The 18,290-nt window shown below is 36.7% G+C and overlaps 3 protein-coding genes across 9 annotated transcripts in view; 2 read left to right on the forward strand and 1 right to left on the reverse strand.

Moving 5' to 3' along the window:
* LOC115065854 (techylectin-5A) overlaps positions 1-18,290 on the reverse strand; it is a 304,739-nt gene that overhangs the window by 136,377 nt on the left and 150,072 nt on the right. The gene's annotated exons all lie outside the window — the stretch shown is intronic.
* LOC125775766 (techylectin-5A-like) overlaps positions 1-18,290 on the forward strand; it is a 337,356-nt gene that overhangs the window by 8,003 nt on the left and 311,063 nt on the right. The window lies entirely within an intron of this gene.
* LOC105232848 (1-phosphatidylinositol 4,5-bisphosphate phosphodiesterase classes I and II) overlaps positions 1,593-18,290 on the forward strand; it is a 222,669-nt gene continuing 205,971 nt past the window's right edge. For 2 of the 5 annotated variants that reach the window (XM_049446345.1, XM_049446349.1), the window contains exon 1: positions 1,594-2,614. The gene's annotated coding sequence lies outside the window, so the exon portion shown is untranslated. Of the gene's footprint in view, positions 2,615-15,198; positions 15,666-18,290 lie in introns of those variants that run through there. The other 3 variants (XM_049446348.1, XM_049446347.1, XM_049446346.1) reach the window with 3 other exon arrangements.

An 18,290-nucleotide genomic window follows, 5' to 3' on the forward strand; every position in this document is an offset into this window, starting at 1 on the left:
TTTGCTATTGAAAACTCTATAAAAATCCATAAAGTTTTAAATAAACATTACTGACGTTAAAGCTGTTGAAACTAATTTAACTTAGCATAATGTTTTTTGGAACTTTACATATTCTATTTAGCAACAAATAACACATTATTTGAGAAAAGATTGTTTCTTTTCGTTTCAGTATAGGGAATGAAAGTAATCTTTTTTACGTGTCATTTCAAAAATTTTTTTAACTATTAACACTCAATAAATAAACAAATTGCAAATGTTAGAATAGGCTTAAAGTGATTCAGTTTTATCAAAACACAAACCTACGATTTGTAAAAAGTCTTCAAAGACAGTCGAGAGATGGTCGAAGACACGCCTCGTTAAGGGCGATCTTCATTTCATGAATATAATAAAAAAGAGAAGAATATGGTGATTGAGTATCGTCAAGTAAGTATTAGAGAGATGGCAAGAAAGCTCGAAATCTCTCGCGCTTTCGTTCGGATGATTTTGGTGGATATTTTGGGTATGAAACACGTTCTTGCTCAATTCGTCCCGATAACGCCGCAACCAAGCCAAAGCCGAACAAAAATCAAGGCGATGATATTCGTAGTTTGGAGCATCATGAATTTATTGCGGAGGGTCAGTAAGGAGTTCTATTTGGTCATATTGAGGCGTATTGAGACGATTATAATGCACCATCGCTACTATTGTGACCGAATTTAAAGCCAAAAGCGCAATGAATACCATCGATCAACCACGGTATTCATCAGAATTGACTCAGTTTATTATAATGTTTTTAGGTAATGTTTATTTATATTGTACTTTTGTCTGGCTCCGCCGTTCGGAGCATAGGAAGTGAAAGACCTCCACACCGTTGAAAAGATCAGGTAAAGAAGGACCAGCTACCCTTGGTATCTCCAATTGGCACCAGAGAGCGAAAAGGAAGAACAACTATACGTAGCACGCTGTGGTAACTTGGCGTAAGCGGTCTCTACGTCAAAAAAGAAGAAAAAAAATTATAGGTTATTTTTCCAAATGGGCCGTCTCACATAACTTGTAACCACATCCTAAAGAACCGAAAATTTGAACCCATATATTGTTATTTGGATAGCGTAAATATGTTTGGCCGAAATGGCTGTTCATCATTTGTCGCTGCTCCAATATTTTCGAACTTCCAGTTAACTTCCATCTTGTAACAATGCAACTTCTTGTTTGTTTTTGTGAATAATGAATGCAATACTTCCTTACTTGTTCGGTTACAGCCTAACTTAGCGCTTCCTTACTCGTTTACAGTAGTTTCGTAGAGTCGAAGTTAATTTTCAAAATTGTCATTGTAGCTAATGCCCTCACTAAAGGCTTACTAAGTATTCAAACATCTACAAAAGTTGACATATAGATGGCGCTACACGCCACATTTGTTTTGTAGCAAACAACCCTGATACCGTTGCTCGCATAATAAATACAATTTTATACATTCCACTTTATTATGACATTCGTTGAATGGAGAGCCAGTGCATGTCCAGAGTTCTGACATTCTCCGATTGAGTAAGAGATGAAAGTGGTGAAGCAAAGAGCGAAATTGCAGCAAAACGCCGACCAAATGACTGGGCGACACACTAATTTCTGCTCGCGCAAAATCACCAAATTTTTATTTGTATCTCGAACATGGTGCGCACAGGTCACGACCACGGTACTTTGATAAACGCCAAATAAATACCTATTGGAAGTGAAAAAGTTTAGTTCAAATAAGAAATACACTTGTGCCAGGTAGTGTTTTGGAAATTATAACGCAAATTAGCAAAATCTTGAATTTTATTAGCAACTAAACTGCTTGCTAAGAGGAAGAAAAAAAATTATATATAAATTAAACGCAGTGCATGCCAGCAGAGCTCGGCGGAGTGAATTTGGCAGGTGTGGAGAATTATGAAAAAAAAAATATTACAACAAAAAATCAAACAAAAAATGTGCAAACGTTTTAGCCGTAGTACATATAACTGAAAACTGTTTGAGCAAGTAAAGTGTATTGTAGAGCGTACGCTGAAGTGGGCTTACATAGTGAACGAAGCAAAATAGCTGGGACTGCGACGGCAACGGCAACGCTGACTGTGGCATCGGCGATAACGTTTGCGCGACTAGAGCAGCCCAGAAAGCTGACTACTGCCATACTAAATGAATACTAAATGAATGAAGCGCCGTTTATTTAAAGCCACAAAAATAAGAAAAACAATTGCCAAATTAAAGCGCTAACTACGAAGGTAACCAACGGTCAATGGTAGCTGGCAGAAAAGCCTAAGAAAGTTTTAAATTGTTTATAGAAACATAATTTTCTTGCAAAAAAGTATTAATTTACACGTGTGTTTGTGCATTACGTGAGCGCACATACCACACTTAAAACAAAAAAAAATAATAAGTTTAAATTTGCAAAATAGGTGGATTATAAATTATATACGTGTATGTGTGTGTGCATGTGTCGTTAGATTAATCACGCGAGAGCAGCTGAATCAAACAAATCTCGCTAATCTCGTTGTGTGCAAAGTGATTCGCACAGCCGCCGCTGCCGTTGTGCTCTATTATCGCTGCAACCGCTACAACAACACAAGCGATTTTTCTGGCGGCTGCCTGGCCTGGAAATAAATGGGTAAGCAGTTGCTTCTTTCATATGTAGTTCTTTAGTAAATACTTTGATTTATGTACATGCATACATGCACATTTCGTTTCGCATCTTCGAAGTCGGTTTTCAGTTTTCTTATTTTCTTATTGCACCGTTATCATTACAAGCCATTGCACATTCGTTCACTCGTAATCAACTCAAACTGTTTTGATAGTGACATGACATAAGCACTTTCCGCGTTACAATGCAATTTTGTGCATCAGACTATCAGACTATCGAGAGCTTTCTTGAGGTGTATGTGAGTCTCGAAGACGGCTCTATAGCGACTTAGAAAAAATTTGGTCACGTTTGTGTTGAAAAATAGCAAGATTTTTGGAAAAAAGGTTATGTAATAATTATTTTTTTTTGTTGTTAGTAACGGTCTTTTTTCATATAATTGGGCGACTAAATTCCGTTGCTTCATATGGCAAGCGTTGTAATATAGGGTGATTTTTTAAGAGCTTGATAACTTTTTTTAAAAAAAAAACGCATAAAATTTGCAAAATCTCATCGGTTCTTTATTTGAAACGTTAGATTGGTTCATGACATTTACTTTTTGAAGATAATTTCATTTAAATGTTGACCGCGGCTGCGTCTTAGGTGATCCATTCGGAAAGTCCAATTTTGGGCAACTTTTTCGAGCATTTCGGCCGGAATAGCCCGAATTTCTTCGGAAATGTTGTCTTCCAAAGCTGGAATAGTTGCTGGCTTATTTCTGTAGACTTTAGACTTGACGTAGCCCCACAAAAAATAATCTAAAGGCGTTAAATCGCATGATCTTGGTGGCCAACTTACGGGTCCATTTCTTGAGATGAATTGTTGTCCGAAGTTTTCCCTCAAAATGGCCATAGAATCGCGAGCTGTGTGGCATGTAGCGCCATCTTGTTGAAACCACATGTCAACCAAGTTCAGTTCTTCCATTTTTGGCAACAAAAAGTTTGTTAGCATCGAACGATAGCGATCGCCATTCACCGTAACGTTGCGTCCAACAGCATCTTTGAAAAAATACGGTCCAATGATTCCACCAGCGTACAAACCACACCAAACAGTGCATTTTTCGGGATGCATGGGCAGTTCTTGAACGGCTTCTGGTTGCTCTTCACCCCAAATGCGGCAATTTTGCTTATTTACGTAGCCATTCAACCAGAAATGAGCCTCATCGCTGAACAAAATTTGTCGATAAACACATTTCGAACCGAACACTGATTTTGGTAATAAAATTCAATGATTTGCAAGCGTTGCTCGTTAGTAAGTCTATTCATGATGAAATGTCAAAGCATACTGAGCATCTTTCTCTTTGACACCATGTCTGAAATCCCACGTGATCTGTCAAATACTAATGCATGAAAATCCTAACCTCAAAAAAATCACCCGTTATTATACAAGAGTTGAGACTAGTGATGTTAAAGGTGAAGGTATAAATGAGAGGTGGAACTGTCATTATCCTTAGAAAATATTTCGGACACCAATATACTTTTGATAAAAAAATGATTGACTTTTGAGGTTTCTATACCTAACCGCTCGTGTGAAAAATATGACCCAGCGAATTTTTTTTCAAGATTGGTTATTCTCTTCTAGTAGTGTCGAGGAACTTACTTCGGAAAAATTTTCAAAAAAATCATTGAAATTCCAGAAAGTTTGCCAAAAAGAACACAAAACTTCTAAATTAATAATGAAAAAATTTGAATGTACTAAGTATTTCGAGTTCGCACTTCCCGTTCCGTTATAAGTGCGGAGGTTATCGTTATTCAAACTTTCTTAAGGGACAATTTTCAAGCGGATTTCCTTAATGGTTTAAAATTCGTAAAATATATTAAAATATATCTCTCTGTAATATGTTCCAAAGCTTTTGTTAAACAACAACTTTATTCTGGGATATACAGGTTTGTGCGGAAAGTAATAGGACCGAGTCGATTTAAAAGAAAATTAATAGAAACAATCGTTACAATTCTTTAAAAACTCGCATAGACTCTTTTGAGCTGATGCAGCGCTGCCAGCGCGATTTCCAGGCATTTAAAGGCGCCACGAAAGGTATTCTCCGGAATAGCCTTGAGTGCCGAGGTGCATGCTGCTGGGATCCTCTTTCATCTGCCGTTTCAGGCAAGCAAACAAAAAAGTCCAGAAGGGTCACATCTGTGCTGTAGGTTAAGTAGCTATTCCCAAGAAAGGCGATGTGAGCCAGGGCGTTATCGTGGTGCAATTTCCAATCGGCTGCAAAGTCTTGTCAGACCCGATTACCCCTTCGTTTAAATCTTTTGAGGACTTCCACCTAAAACTTGGCGTTGATGGTTTGTCCGTGAGGAACAAATTCATGGTGGACGATGACTTTGATGTCAAAAAAGACAATGAGCATCGTTTTCACTTTGGATTTGCTCATTCTTCCGGTCTTCAACAGCGACCTCTTCCCGACCATCCAAAAAGGCCTGATGCTACCGAAACACACCATGCTAAAGCAATATCGGGGTAAGCCTGCTCGATCATATCAAACGTCTCTATCGCAAATTTACGGAGCTTCACAGAATTTAATCCCGCACCTCTAATCTAACGAACGCTGCATTTTCGTCTTGTGCCATTCACAGAAACAAGTCGCGCGAAAATATTTGTCTTGATTTTCCAGATGCTCTGAGACAACTTACCAGCCGCTCGTTAGCTGGGAACGCCCTCTACCGAATTTAGTCGGTGCGTGCGCGCTCCGAAGTACAGTGGCGATGGAAAGAAATCAGTCCTGTGATTACTTTACGAACAAACTCTGTATACGTAATAGGTTTCAAGTATACGGGAATTTGACGGATGGTCCAATGCTCCATTTAAGTTTGTTCTGCAGATCAATTTTATTAAGACTCTTCGCCTTTATTCTGTGTATTACATAATTCAACTATGAAGAGTGAAAGATCGAAGAAATAACTAGTTGCACCCACATTGACTGGCGAATTCAAATATCCATGTTATCAAAGAAGAAATGTTATGCAAACAGAGGTTGTGAGCCATCTTGCTGGATGCTAAATGCATCTGGTGTTGTTCAACCAAAGATCGAAAGTAATAAAGACGAATAAAACCGCCGTAAAGAAACTTTGCATAAATACTCGTATTTAAGTTTGCAAATTTAAAGAAAAACAGCCGACCAAGAGCACACGCATGTACGAGAACGGTCCGATAACGATTTAAGCTTACTACCCGATAACACCACTCACGCAAGGGAAATTTTCTCTCAGAATTTTAGGCTTGCTTTTGATCGCTGAGGTAAACGAAGTATCCCTCCGAGGATGATGTGATAAATGTCCTCGATACCACAATGATAAACTGGTGATCGAATGTGCTTGAGTTGGCTGCATACTGCACTATCGGTCAGAAAGAGTGTTGGCCAGCGATTTTGGTATTTACAAGGTGTACTTTACACCTTCGATTACTTAGAGCAGGGTAGAATGAGCACAAGGATTTTCTCGCATTGCAAATAAGACTACCACATTTGGAGAAGAGAAAGTGGTCTTCCAATATGACAAATCACTATGGGCTCACGTCGTCGTCGTTGTCACGAACAAACTAGCCGAACTAGGCTACGAACTGCTGTCCTATACACAATATTCTCAGATTAGACTTCGTACGACTCTTTTTCTTTTCAAATGTGTTAAAGTCACTCGCCCGGCAAAAACTTAAGCCGCAAAGCCGGAGTATAGCAACAGTTTTAGAACCGCTGAGTTAACTGTATGTATAGAGCTAAGCGGAGGCTTTGTTGAGAAAGAATTTTAATTGTTGGATCATCCTCGTCTATGTACATATATAAATTATAATTTGCGCAAACTGCCGCTGTCCTTCCCCTCACATGTGTTTGTAAACAATCTGGCGTACAAAGTGTACCTGAATGAAAGTGTTCGGCATTTCATAGCAATAACAATTTAGACAACAACAACAACAACGACTGATTGTAATATCAACAATGAATAGCAACACGAAAATTCCACATCAAACGCATTCCACGAGTAATTTATTTGCCCACCAGAAAACGAGTTACCTGGCGATTACCCCTTCCTTACCGCACTCAAAGACCCCATTATTGCCATCATCCTTGGCGTTTGAGTGTCTGCGTTCTGTTTTCTGCTATTTATTTAGTATCGCCTAGGAAAAACGCTATACACACTGACGTGGTATTATATGTTTGTATGGGTACATAGCTATATGAGACAATGTTGCATAATCCACTAGTAGGCGAGCAGGAGTTCTAAAGATTCAATAGTATCTACTATCCCAGAAAGAAAGTCATAAGCGGTTAAGAATATGCTTAAGTATTTGTGACTGTTGGATAGGTGTTATGATTTCACTGTCATTCAACAGGTTGGAGAAGTGTGGTATCCATAATTTCATTATGCTCTGGGCATTAGTCACTAAATGACCTCCTCCGGTATGCTCCGGTCTTGAAACCTTAGTCGCCAGATCTTTTGACGAAATTGAGAATTTTGTATTTAATTCGAAACCCATCTTCAATTGGGTTCGAGGCTAATATTAGAGTACACTTTTTTAATAAGCAATCTCCCGCTAAATATTTTGTCAATTAATTTCCCTTGCCAATCACTTTCGGTATGAAGCAGCTCATCTTTAAAAAATGAACTATCAAAGCTCTTTTTCTACGTTTTAGGTGCGCGACTAAGTTCTCGCTACTTTTTCAATGAAGATACAATTTTATTATAAGCATTTGGCAAGGTGAGGCCGTTCCTCTCCTGATATTGTGGTCATAAGGTATCTTGTTTCTGAATCTTTCCCAGCGCATGCAGTCGCTTTGATATGGCTTGGCGGATTGCTCACAATGTTGAAGCAAGCTCTTCTTGCATTTTACACTGATCTACATCGAGGAACGTCTCCATTTCATCGTTTTGGGCCTTCCCTCATGCGGACGGTCGTTAATAACGAAATTGCCTTCTTTGAAGCAACGAAACCAATCACGGCACGTTGTTTCACTTGAAGCAGTACTTATTTAAACTTTTTGCATTTTCCGATTTCGAATTCTTTGACTGATTATTTGACAAAAAATCGAATATCCAAAAGTATATGACACATACACAACGTGACTAATGTGGAAACTCAGTTTCTATTTTTTAAATGTCTAGGCTAAGTGTATCACTTTTTGAATATATCAAAATCGATCACTACTAACTGCTGGAGCTATCTATTGACAAACAGCGGGACTTACTTGCGCACATTTTCACCGAGCTTGTGTCGTTCGAACATTTCGCATTCCTATATTTGCTGGAGACTAAATTTTGAAAAATAATAATCAGTGGAAATTTCTTCCGAACATATTTACAAGTAGCAAACGGTGTCGCAGTGGCAGCCACTACTAAGGCCAGACCTAATGGGATGCCAATAATAACAAAATAACAACAATGTGTAAATATTAACTATAATAGCATGCTAAGCGGGTACCTTTTGGGAAATTATAAATTCGATATACATACAGGCCTACATATGTATAGGAATATTTGTTGAAGCACCCCACCTCCACAGTCGAATTTAAATATGAACATACATATATACATATGTACTTGCTTATGTATATAATGTTGTTTACTTTGGCCGGCGCCGAATCAAAGTTTATAAAATTCGATATACGAGGCAAATAAGATTGAGTTTTAAATACAGTTGCTGGGTTTATTCTTTGGCTTTTGTGTTTACATTTACTACTAGAGCAATGTAAAAATCGAAAAGGTGGATCTGTTCAGAAAAAAATTTACCTGTGAAATATATTAATGAAATTTAGTGAAATTTCCCCTTGAAACCACACGTCAACTTATTGGCAATACTTTGTTGGATATAAAATGCTCATTTTGTCAGCCAAATTAAAGGAGTATGTATCTAAACAGGAGCATTTAATTTTCAACTATTTTACAAACTGGTAGGTAGGAAAGAAAGGCCTGGATTTTATCGTGTGAAGCAATAGTCTGTATGTAAAAGAAATATAGCAGTTGATCACACTTTTTCTAACTTCATCGTTCGAACTGAGCAACTCGAAATTTTTCTCGAGGATTTATGACTTAGCGGTGACAAATATTGAGTATGTTATACTCGAACTGGATCCTTTCACAACATGCTGCATAATATTTGACATTTAAATACATTTATAATGGGTGATTCAAGTAGAATTACTTTATTAGAAACCTTTTTTAACAAATCGCGTTTGCGTCGTGTCAAGCTGTCATGTTATTATACTCTCGCAACAAAGTTGCTAAAGAGAGTATTATAGTTTTGTTCACATAACGGTTGTTTGTAAGTCCTAAAACTAAAAGAGTCAGATATAGGGTTATATATACCAAAGTGATCAGGATGACGAGTAGAGTTGAAATCCGGATGTCTGTCTGTCCGTCCGTCCGTCCGTCCGTGCAAGCTGTAACTTGAGTAAAAATTGAGATATCATGATGAAACTTGGTACACGTATTTCTTGGCTCCATAAGAAGGTTAAGTTCGAAGATGGGCAAAATCAGCCCACTGCCACGCCCACAAAATGGCGGAAACCGAAAACTTATAAAGTGTCATAACTAAGCCATAAATAAAGATATTAAAGTGAAATTTGGCACAAAGGATCACATTAGGGAGGAGCATATTTGGAAGTAATTTTTTTGGAAAAGTGGGCGTGGCCCCGCCCCCTATTAAGTTTTTTGCACATATCTCGGAAACTACTATGTCAACCAAACTCTATAGAGTCGTTTCCTTCCGACATTTCCATATACAGTTCAAAAATGGAAGAAATCGGATAATAACCACGCCCACCTCCCATACAAAGGTTATGTTGAAAATCACTAAAAGTGCGTTAACCGACTAACAAAAAACGTCAGAAACACTAAATTTTACGGAAGGAATGGCAGAAGGAAGCTGTACCCAGGCTTTTTTTAAAAATTTAAAATGGGCGTGGCGTCGCCCACTTATGGACCAAAAACCATATCTCAGGAACTACTCCACCGATTTCAGTGAAATTCAGTTTATAATATTTTTTTAACACCCTGATGACATGTACGAAATATGGGTGAAATCGGTTCACAACTACGCCTTCTTCCAATATAACGCTATTTTGAAATCCATCTGATGCCTTCTCTGTATAATACGAGTATGTATATACATACATTAGGAACCAAAATAAAAAAAATATGTAAATGACGGATAATGAAATCTCGATTATCACCTTATCATGCGAGAGTATAAAATGTTCGGTGACACCCGAACTTAGCCCTTCCTTACCTGTTTTTGTTCAGAATTTTTTGTCATTTCTTCATGAAAAGGCTTACGTCTGTACAACGTTTATAAATCGTTCAATATGAAAATTCACTTTCTGTAAAGACCAAGTTATGGTCAATATAAACGGCCTAAGGAGCATACTATTCGCAAGACCAGCACACACCTTGAGACCCTGCATTCATTATTGGATAAGATTCGGCCGAATAGACCGAAGTTGAGACCATACACGAAGACATCATTTTATGTCGAGATTTAAAATTGAAAGCTTAGAAAATACAGCTTGTAAAAGAACTGAAGCTGCTCGACCCTCCTGAGTGACATTGTTTCGCTCTATGGGCACTTGAAAAGTTCCAAGAAGATCCGACGTTGTCGAGCCAAATTTTGTTCAGCGATTAGGCTCATTTTTGGATCAATGGGTATATAAACAAGCAATAGCCGCATTTGGGACGAAGGAAAGAGATCCAAGAGTAGCCATTTCATCCAGAAAAAGCAACGGTTTGGTGTGGCTTCTAGGCCGCTATCGCGCCATGATAACCGAATATTTGATACCTGAAATTGAAGCTCTTCATCACGGCTACATTTGGTTTCAACAAGACAATGGATTTATGGAGAGAACACTTCGGTAAGCAGATACTTTCTTATTTTGGGCCTGTGAATTTGCCACCAACCACCGTTAGACTTTTTCCAGTGGGGATATGTGAAGTTTAAAGTCTATGCAGATAACTCCGCTTCGATTCAGGCCTTGAAGCAAAACATCACACGTGTCATTCGTCAGTTCGTGACCAATAGATTTAAAAGACAAAATTGTCGATCACGATGTGATGACCAACAAATTTTGCTGGCCACCTTATACCCTTGTTTCGATCCTGACTAGACTTTGTTAGGACTGATCGATTTTTCAGGCGAATACTAGTATACTCCAGCTCCGAGTTAAAGCTGTGGTCTTTTCCATTTTTATTTTTCTTCGTACCGGATTTTGGTTGAAAATTGCTCACTTCGCCGGTATTGCGATTAAAATATTTTACTTTTTACCCACAACGAACGAGGGTATGTGGACGGGGAGAAGTCGTTGGCGAAGAGGTGTATGAGCTTTTTCACGGATAGGTAGAAGCTACGAGGAAATGTTGGAGAGTAATTTTCATTAAGTAGATAGTCATCAAGCTTTGCTTTAGGCTGTCGGACCACTGTTGGGGATTCGTATTGCTCCGAAATGCCCCTCTTTCAGGGAAGTGTGCATTCACTCTGACAGTAAAACGGTAATACTAACCCTGAGCTCGCTAACTGTGTGTACAAAGTTAGTCAAGAAATGTAGAATCAGTCGACTTCATTATTCGTGAACTGCAAAGTCGATGAGCTAGAAAAAGGGACACCCGTGCACTGCTCACATCATAGTGGCCACGAATTGGTACTCCGTGGTCACCTTTCCTTATAGCTCTGGATCTAAGCAGCCCGATTATGCTAAGAAAGCGTTAGTTAACGTTCAGCTTCTGTACGTTTGCGAGATTTTTTTTGGCCAAAAATAGAAGACAGGAGAACTTATGAACTATGCGCACTTAAAATAGTTGATCTTGCCGCAGTGGTAGGAGTTCTTACTAAACTAACCTAACCTAACCATAATGAATCTCGAATGAATTGATGCGCCGAGTTAGAGTTTTTATGTTCTTCGCGTGATTGACAGTCTCAAGTTTCGCTTTAAGTTTTTAGTCTATTCGAAGTACAGAAGAACATTCCTATAAATTATTCCTATTAGAGGACTTCTCTTTGTAATCCAGAGGTTATATCAGGGGGCTTAGAACTGGTATAATTTTGTATTCTTCGTGTGCTATAGAAAATATGGGAAACGGGGTGCAACTTCTAGCAAAAATGTTTTTACAAATTTACCTCACAGTGTCATGAACTAACACCTTCCCTCTTTAGAGTCATAGTCATATATATGTATGTAATATATTATACATTCACATGTACATATGTATATATGTATATATATAAATACTTGAAATTACTTACATATGACTCTTTATTATTCGCTAATTACACTTGGGATTCGATAAAAGCTTTTTCGTTTACTCCACCTTACTAGTTGGCGCTTACTTATGACTATTATGATATGAGCTGCTTATTATTTTGAGCATTAAAGCGCGTGCCAAAGCATAGAGAACGACAAAAGGTAGCGCAAACAGTTGCTTGCTCAACAATGTAAGCGAGCATTTAAATATTCTCCTTGCATATGTTTACCTACTAACATATGAACGTGCTCGCACAATTTCCCTGTAGTGTAATCAACTAGTTCACAACTGGTACCCGGCATTCTTGTGAACGAGTGGCAAAAGAACTTAAGCCAAACTAAGGAAAACACAAGGCATAAAACAAACGAAATAAACGAGTTGTTAAATCGCTTAATTAAAATCCGGATCCAAATGCCCAGTACTCACTTATAAGAAAATGAGTTGGTCCCACTTTCTTTTAGACACTAGTTATAAGATTATTTGTTCTGATCGATTTGCCATTTCTCTGTTCGCTATCTTTGGGTGCTTCGGTCTTGAGAATATGCAGATTAATCAATAAAATAGTATAACTGCTCCAATGCCTTCAAGTTTTGCTTTAGAGATTTGATAAAAGTTTTTAAAATCGAGAATGGATGGAACTCCAAAAAACTGTACTTAATTGTTGATTTTACTAATTTAAGAGATTCAGATTAGTCCCGTCTAGCCTAACTTTGACAGTTAAGAAAAAAGGAATCGAATTTCTTTTCTTTCAGATTTCATCAATCATTTGTTAGAGAATATACAAAGTCTCTGAACTGGTTGTTACAAAATGACGCATATTATTTTAAAAACTTACAGTCAAACTCCAGCTAAATTTCATGTGGATACGTCCGTTAGTATCCCAAAGCCATTGATGTCCGATATAAAAAAAATCTGTTTCCAGAATGATGGGAGTTTTTTTCGTTATCCTACCTAGTGATTAATGATATTAAAACTCGAATACAAGGTAAATCCTTTAAGCACAAATGTTTGGAAAATACTTGATATACCCAACTCCTCAATACTTAAAATGAAATCTAATATTTTGTATGGATAAGGTGAGGGTTGAATACTTTACTGTTCTTAAGTGAAGTCTATTTCAGAGAAGTGACTAATCACTCTGGCAACAGGGCGGCGATACCAGCCTTGAGCTCACGGATCGTACGTTCCGAGTTATTTAAGGAATTTTCAACCTTGTTATCAATGGCATCTAGTCAGTTTGTGATAAAACAAGTAAGAGTGCGAGGCCACAACGGAATCACAGATTACTGTGAAGCTGATAAGCTGGCAAAGAAAGCTACTTCCAGTGCCGCTATGAGTAGAATGGAAAAAGATCAGTGGTCCAACCTCCTCGTGTGTACCGCTACTAAATAGTTTATTTTCGCGGGAGCTTGGCCAGGGTTAGGTTATCATCTGTTCACGCACTGTCGACAAGTTTTTTGGCCTAAAATCGATCGTAAGAGTTCCAGTGAGCTCTTTGTCAGTAAAGCTAGTGTCTCCTTGATTGTGGGGGTTCTAACAGGCCATTGCTCTATCGGCGTTCATGCGGTAAGGTTGCGAATCTTACCGGACGTCCGCTGAAAAAGCTGTATGAAAGAAGACGAGGTGGAAACATCTCTACAATTCCCTCCTTTTCTCCCCCGTATTTGTCACATCAAATCTTAAAGACTTGAGAGCTTTTCTGACTTATAAGAACGAACCAAGAGTTCGATTTTTATTGGTTGACAAAGTATTGAGTAAAGTGCGTTCTCTGCAACAGCCAGCTAACCGAACCTAACCTAAGACATGGATGATGTTCGGAACTGGGAGTTAATAAAAAGTTTAAAAAGCTCTTTATAATTGTTCGGCCATTCTCTTTATATAACTATGTTCGATTCGCAACTCTTTAAAGTTTGGCGTGTTAAATACAGCTATTTTCTAATCTTAAATTTGTCAGTATGTTCGGTGTAAGTCGGCTCGTTTTCAGACTAGTTCAGTTTCAGTCCCAAAATTGTAGTTGTAAACTCTTGCTGAGTAGTTTGGCGCTGCTACGGAGCGCTATTGTGGCTTCTGTTAACACTCTCATACACACATTCTCACACATTTCTACTCATAGTAAAGGTGAAGAGCTGAGAGTGAGTGTAAATAAATTTTGCTTTTGAAACTATTTATTTATCAACTTCTGAGTAAAATGAATAAAACGTGCAATATGCATGTAAAATATCTATTGTTTGTGACATGTTGTATGAAATAATTTGCATACCTACTTACATATGTATGTATAAGCTATAAATTGCCACCTAAAATGCAAAATAACGTAACATTGCTTTTCATTAGTTTAGAAGCGAAGAAAAACAGATATAATAGAAGTCACTCATTGTGAAACCAAATTTGAGTTTTGGTTATCAAATGGTTATATATTGTTTATCAAACCAAATTTGAGTTTTGGTTATCAAATGGTTATATATTGGTTATCATGCACTCATATTGAAAACAAATTTCAGTTTCGGTTATCAACTGGTTATATATTGGTTATCATACATTCATATAGAAAACAAATTTGAGTTTTGGTTATCAAATGGTTATATATTGGTTATCATACATTCATATTGAAACTAAAATTGAGTTTCGGTTATCAAATGGTTATATATTGGTTATCATACACTCATATTGAAAAAAATTTGAGTTTTGGTTATCAAATGGTTATATGTTGGTTATCATACATTCATATTGAAAACAAATTTGAGTTTCGGTTATCAAATGGTTATATATTGGTTATCATACTCTCACATTGAAACCAAATTTGAGTTTTGGTTATCAAATTGTTATATATTGGTTATCATACATTCATATTGAAACCAAATTTGAATTTCGGTTATCAAATGGTTATTTATTGGTTACTATATCTGACATAGATTTTAAATTTTTTTTTTGATGATACGTTGTTTTGTATTTTAGGTGACTATATGTATTGTATGCAGTACATAGGAGTATTTGAATCATTTTTGTAGAAACGTTATGTGAATTGTTTGTGAAAACCGATTTTGTCCATCAAAATTTGAAAGGAAACTTAAAACTTTTTAGCGTTATACATATGTATATGTATATACACACATATGTACATATACCTAAATATAAATATACAAATGAAGTCAGTCACATTATTTTTTAACGCACCCCCCGTAACTCACACCTTTGCTCAGCTGCGTTGAATTGTGTAAACGCACGCTAAAAACAATTAGGTATCCATCAAAATTGTAATATTCAAATGAGTTCATTGTAAAAAAAAAACTTAAATCTATTCACCTTATTCTCACAAGGCAGCGAGAGCGAGCGGAAAAAAAAACAACACGTGCTCAGAGCACAAACTTGTGTGGTGTGTTTCGCTACGCCGCTGCTGTCTTATCACTGATTTCAGTAAGCAGCTTGAACATCTGGTTGACGCCGTCCACCAGCCCGCATACTCTGTCCATGGCCTGCCCGCAGCTGGCGCATGCGTAATCGCCCAACAGTTTCGCCCTTTGGTACGTTGTTGGAATGTGCGAGAGCCATATATAAAATCTTTGCTATTTGCTCTGCAGATGCACTTAGTTTGCATCGTTTGTTTCTTACGTGTCGCGCACTTTGTGTCTTAGTGACAGCAGTTAGCTTTCCGCGGCGACGTTGGCGCACCTGCCAGTGCCATAGTCATTCATCATTGCGCTGACACACACACACACACATGTACACAAACTAACAGTTAAGCTTCGCGTGGCACGCGTGTTTTTGTTGTTGCTGTGTATCTGCCAGCGTTTGCTAAATCGGCGGTATTTGTATGGGTGAGCATGAGAATTCAATAGAACTATAGTTGTTTTTGGTTCATTTATTTAATGTTCTTTTGTTTCCTTTTTTAAGTTTTTTTTATTTAATTTTTTTTTTTTTGTTTTTCTATTAAATTTTTTTTTGTTAATATTTTTGCTTTCTATTTAATTTTTTTCATTAAACCAAAATTGCACATGCTCTCGCCATGTGGCTGTGCTTGTCGGTGGGAGCGGGCTATTTAACGTCTTGCTGCTGCGATTCTCATTTATCAACATGCGAGTACATACATATTTACACTCATATACATACATATAGTACATATGTACAAGCAATGCATGTGTGAAATGGCAACAAAAGAAATTGTTTAAACAAATTTGCTGTGCGAATCTTTAAGTGGCTCGGCGAACAATTACTTGTTGATTAGTGATCTGTGTGGGAATTTATTTATTTATTTTGTTCCTTAATAGCTGCTGCCTTTTTAAACATTTATATTCTAGCGTTTTTTTCGTATTCCAGTGAAATCAAGATTTGGCAAACATATTTAGTGATCCATTTTGAATTGATGTAGGAGTATGCAGGGTGGTGGTTAAAAGAAACAAATTTGAACAGAACAAAAAATTAAATAAAATAAATTTAAATACAGGAAAAAAAGACAAAAAGAAGGCTAAAATAAAATAAAATAAAATGAAATACAGTAAAAAATTGCAAAACCCAAAACAAGGAAAACATTAACTTCAGACGAATAAAAAAAAAAAAAAAAATTAAATAAAAAAGGAAATGAAAATAAATAAAATTAGAAAGCAAAATAAATATCAAAATATATAAAACAAAATAAAAAAATATTAAAACATACAAAGACAAAAAAAAAAAAACAAGTAAAAGTAATTTCGGTTGCTAGAGGCTATAATACCCTATTTTTTATTGATCAATTTGTAAGTTAGCTATATAATATAGTGGCTCTGAACTGAACAATATGCTCGTCGCTTGTAGCATTGCTTTTCACAATAATCTATGGAAAATTTCGTGGGCAGAATTTGTCAAATAAAAATTTCAAACAAAAGCTTGATTTGGTTAGTATGGCAGTTGCATGGCGGCTAAATGCTATAGAGGTGCGATCTGAATAAATTGTTCGTTAAACTAACTAATAAAAGAGTTTAATATACAAGAACTTGATTATTGATTCTTGTCTTGAACCATACTCCTAATTCTAAACTATATGAAGTAATGGAAATCAGGGTATTTGTTATATTAAAGATAACTAAATAAAATTTGAAATCAAATAGATCCAATGGAAAAATCGGAAATCAGCTACCATTGAGCTTCTGAATACCTTAATTTTCCATTGCAAAGTCAAGTCCTTGACCTGACCCTTAATATTAGGTTGGAAAATATCTCCCTTCCGCCTTTTTGCCTTTTGAATTTCGCGGCTATTTATAAAGCGCTCGTATCTGGCAATACTATATACCTTTGAAAGGTCTTGACATAACCTTCAAAACGACGCTATGTATGATTAGTTTGGATATTGCGTTCAACAGTTATAGACGTGTAAGCATGGAGTTCACTAACGCGAAATTCGCGCTATTTTAAAGTTTTCCTTCGTTAAAGGCAAATCCGCTAGAGAGGGGTGGTATAAAGTTGCCGTCTAGACGGTAACAGATAACACCGGTCAACAAAAAAAATATTTTTTTTGGGTTTCTGTTCTCATGCTTGAAGTCTGATTCTAGACATTGAGAAACACTTAAATATTATATTAATCTTTAGTTCTTTAAGTTTGCTTTGGGCTGATCTACATCGATAAGTATATTATAATTTATTTCATAAATCAAAGATGGCAGCACTTTGCTTAACCCGAAAGTAAACAGTATTATTATTTGTAAGAAGCACAGTAGTGAATGTTAACCTGTTTATTATAGCTGTAACAACAGTATTAGTGTATTACTCAGTTAAAAAATGGCATCAAGTCAGTGTAAAAATGATGTTCATTCATTCTGATACAAAAAATATTCACTTTTATACAGTAATTTCTTCTTATTTTACATGTATATATGTATTATTGTTTATCACACATCCTGAATAAAAATGACTCTTGTATCTAAAAAAAGTTTCTGTTTTCCGTTCACTGTAACACTTTTTATAAAGCTTTGATTAAAGATCAAAAAAGCGGAAGGGAGATATTTGACAACCTAATATTATCCGATTTTTTAAGAGCTTGATAACTTTTTTTAAAAAAAAAACGCATAAAATTTGCGAAATCTCATCGGTTCTTTATTTGAAACGTTAGATTGGTTCATGACATTTACTTTTTGAAGATAATTTCATTTAAATGTTGACCGCGGCTGCGTCTTAGGTGGTCCATTCGGAAAGTCCAATTTTGGGCAACTTTTTCGAGCATTTCGGCCGGAATAGCCCGAATTTCTTCGGAAATGTTGTCTTCCAAAGCTGGAATAGTTGCTGGCTTATTTCTGTAGACTTTAGACTTGACGTAGCCCCACAAAAAATAGTCTAAAGGCGTTAAATCGCATGATCTTGGTGGTCAACTTACGGGTCCATTTCTTGAGATGAATTGTTGTCCGAAGTTTTCCCTCAAAATGGCCATAGAATCGCGAGCTGTGTGGCATGTAGCGCCATCTTGTTGAAACCAC

This window comes from Bactrocera dorsalis, chromosome 1, assembly GCF_023373825.1.
Source record: "Bactrocera dorsalis isolate Fly_Bdor chromosome 1, ASM2337382v1, whole genome shotgun sequence".
NCBI classification, from domain to species: domain Eukaryota; kingdom Metazoa; phylum Arthropoda; class Insecta; order Diptera; family Tephritidae; genus Bactrocera; species Bactrocera dorsalis.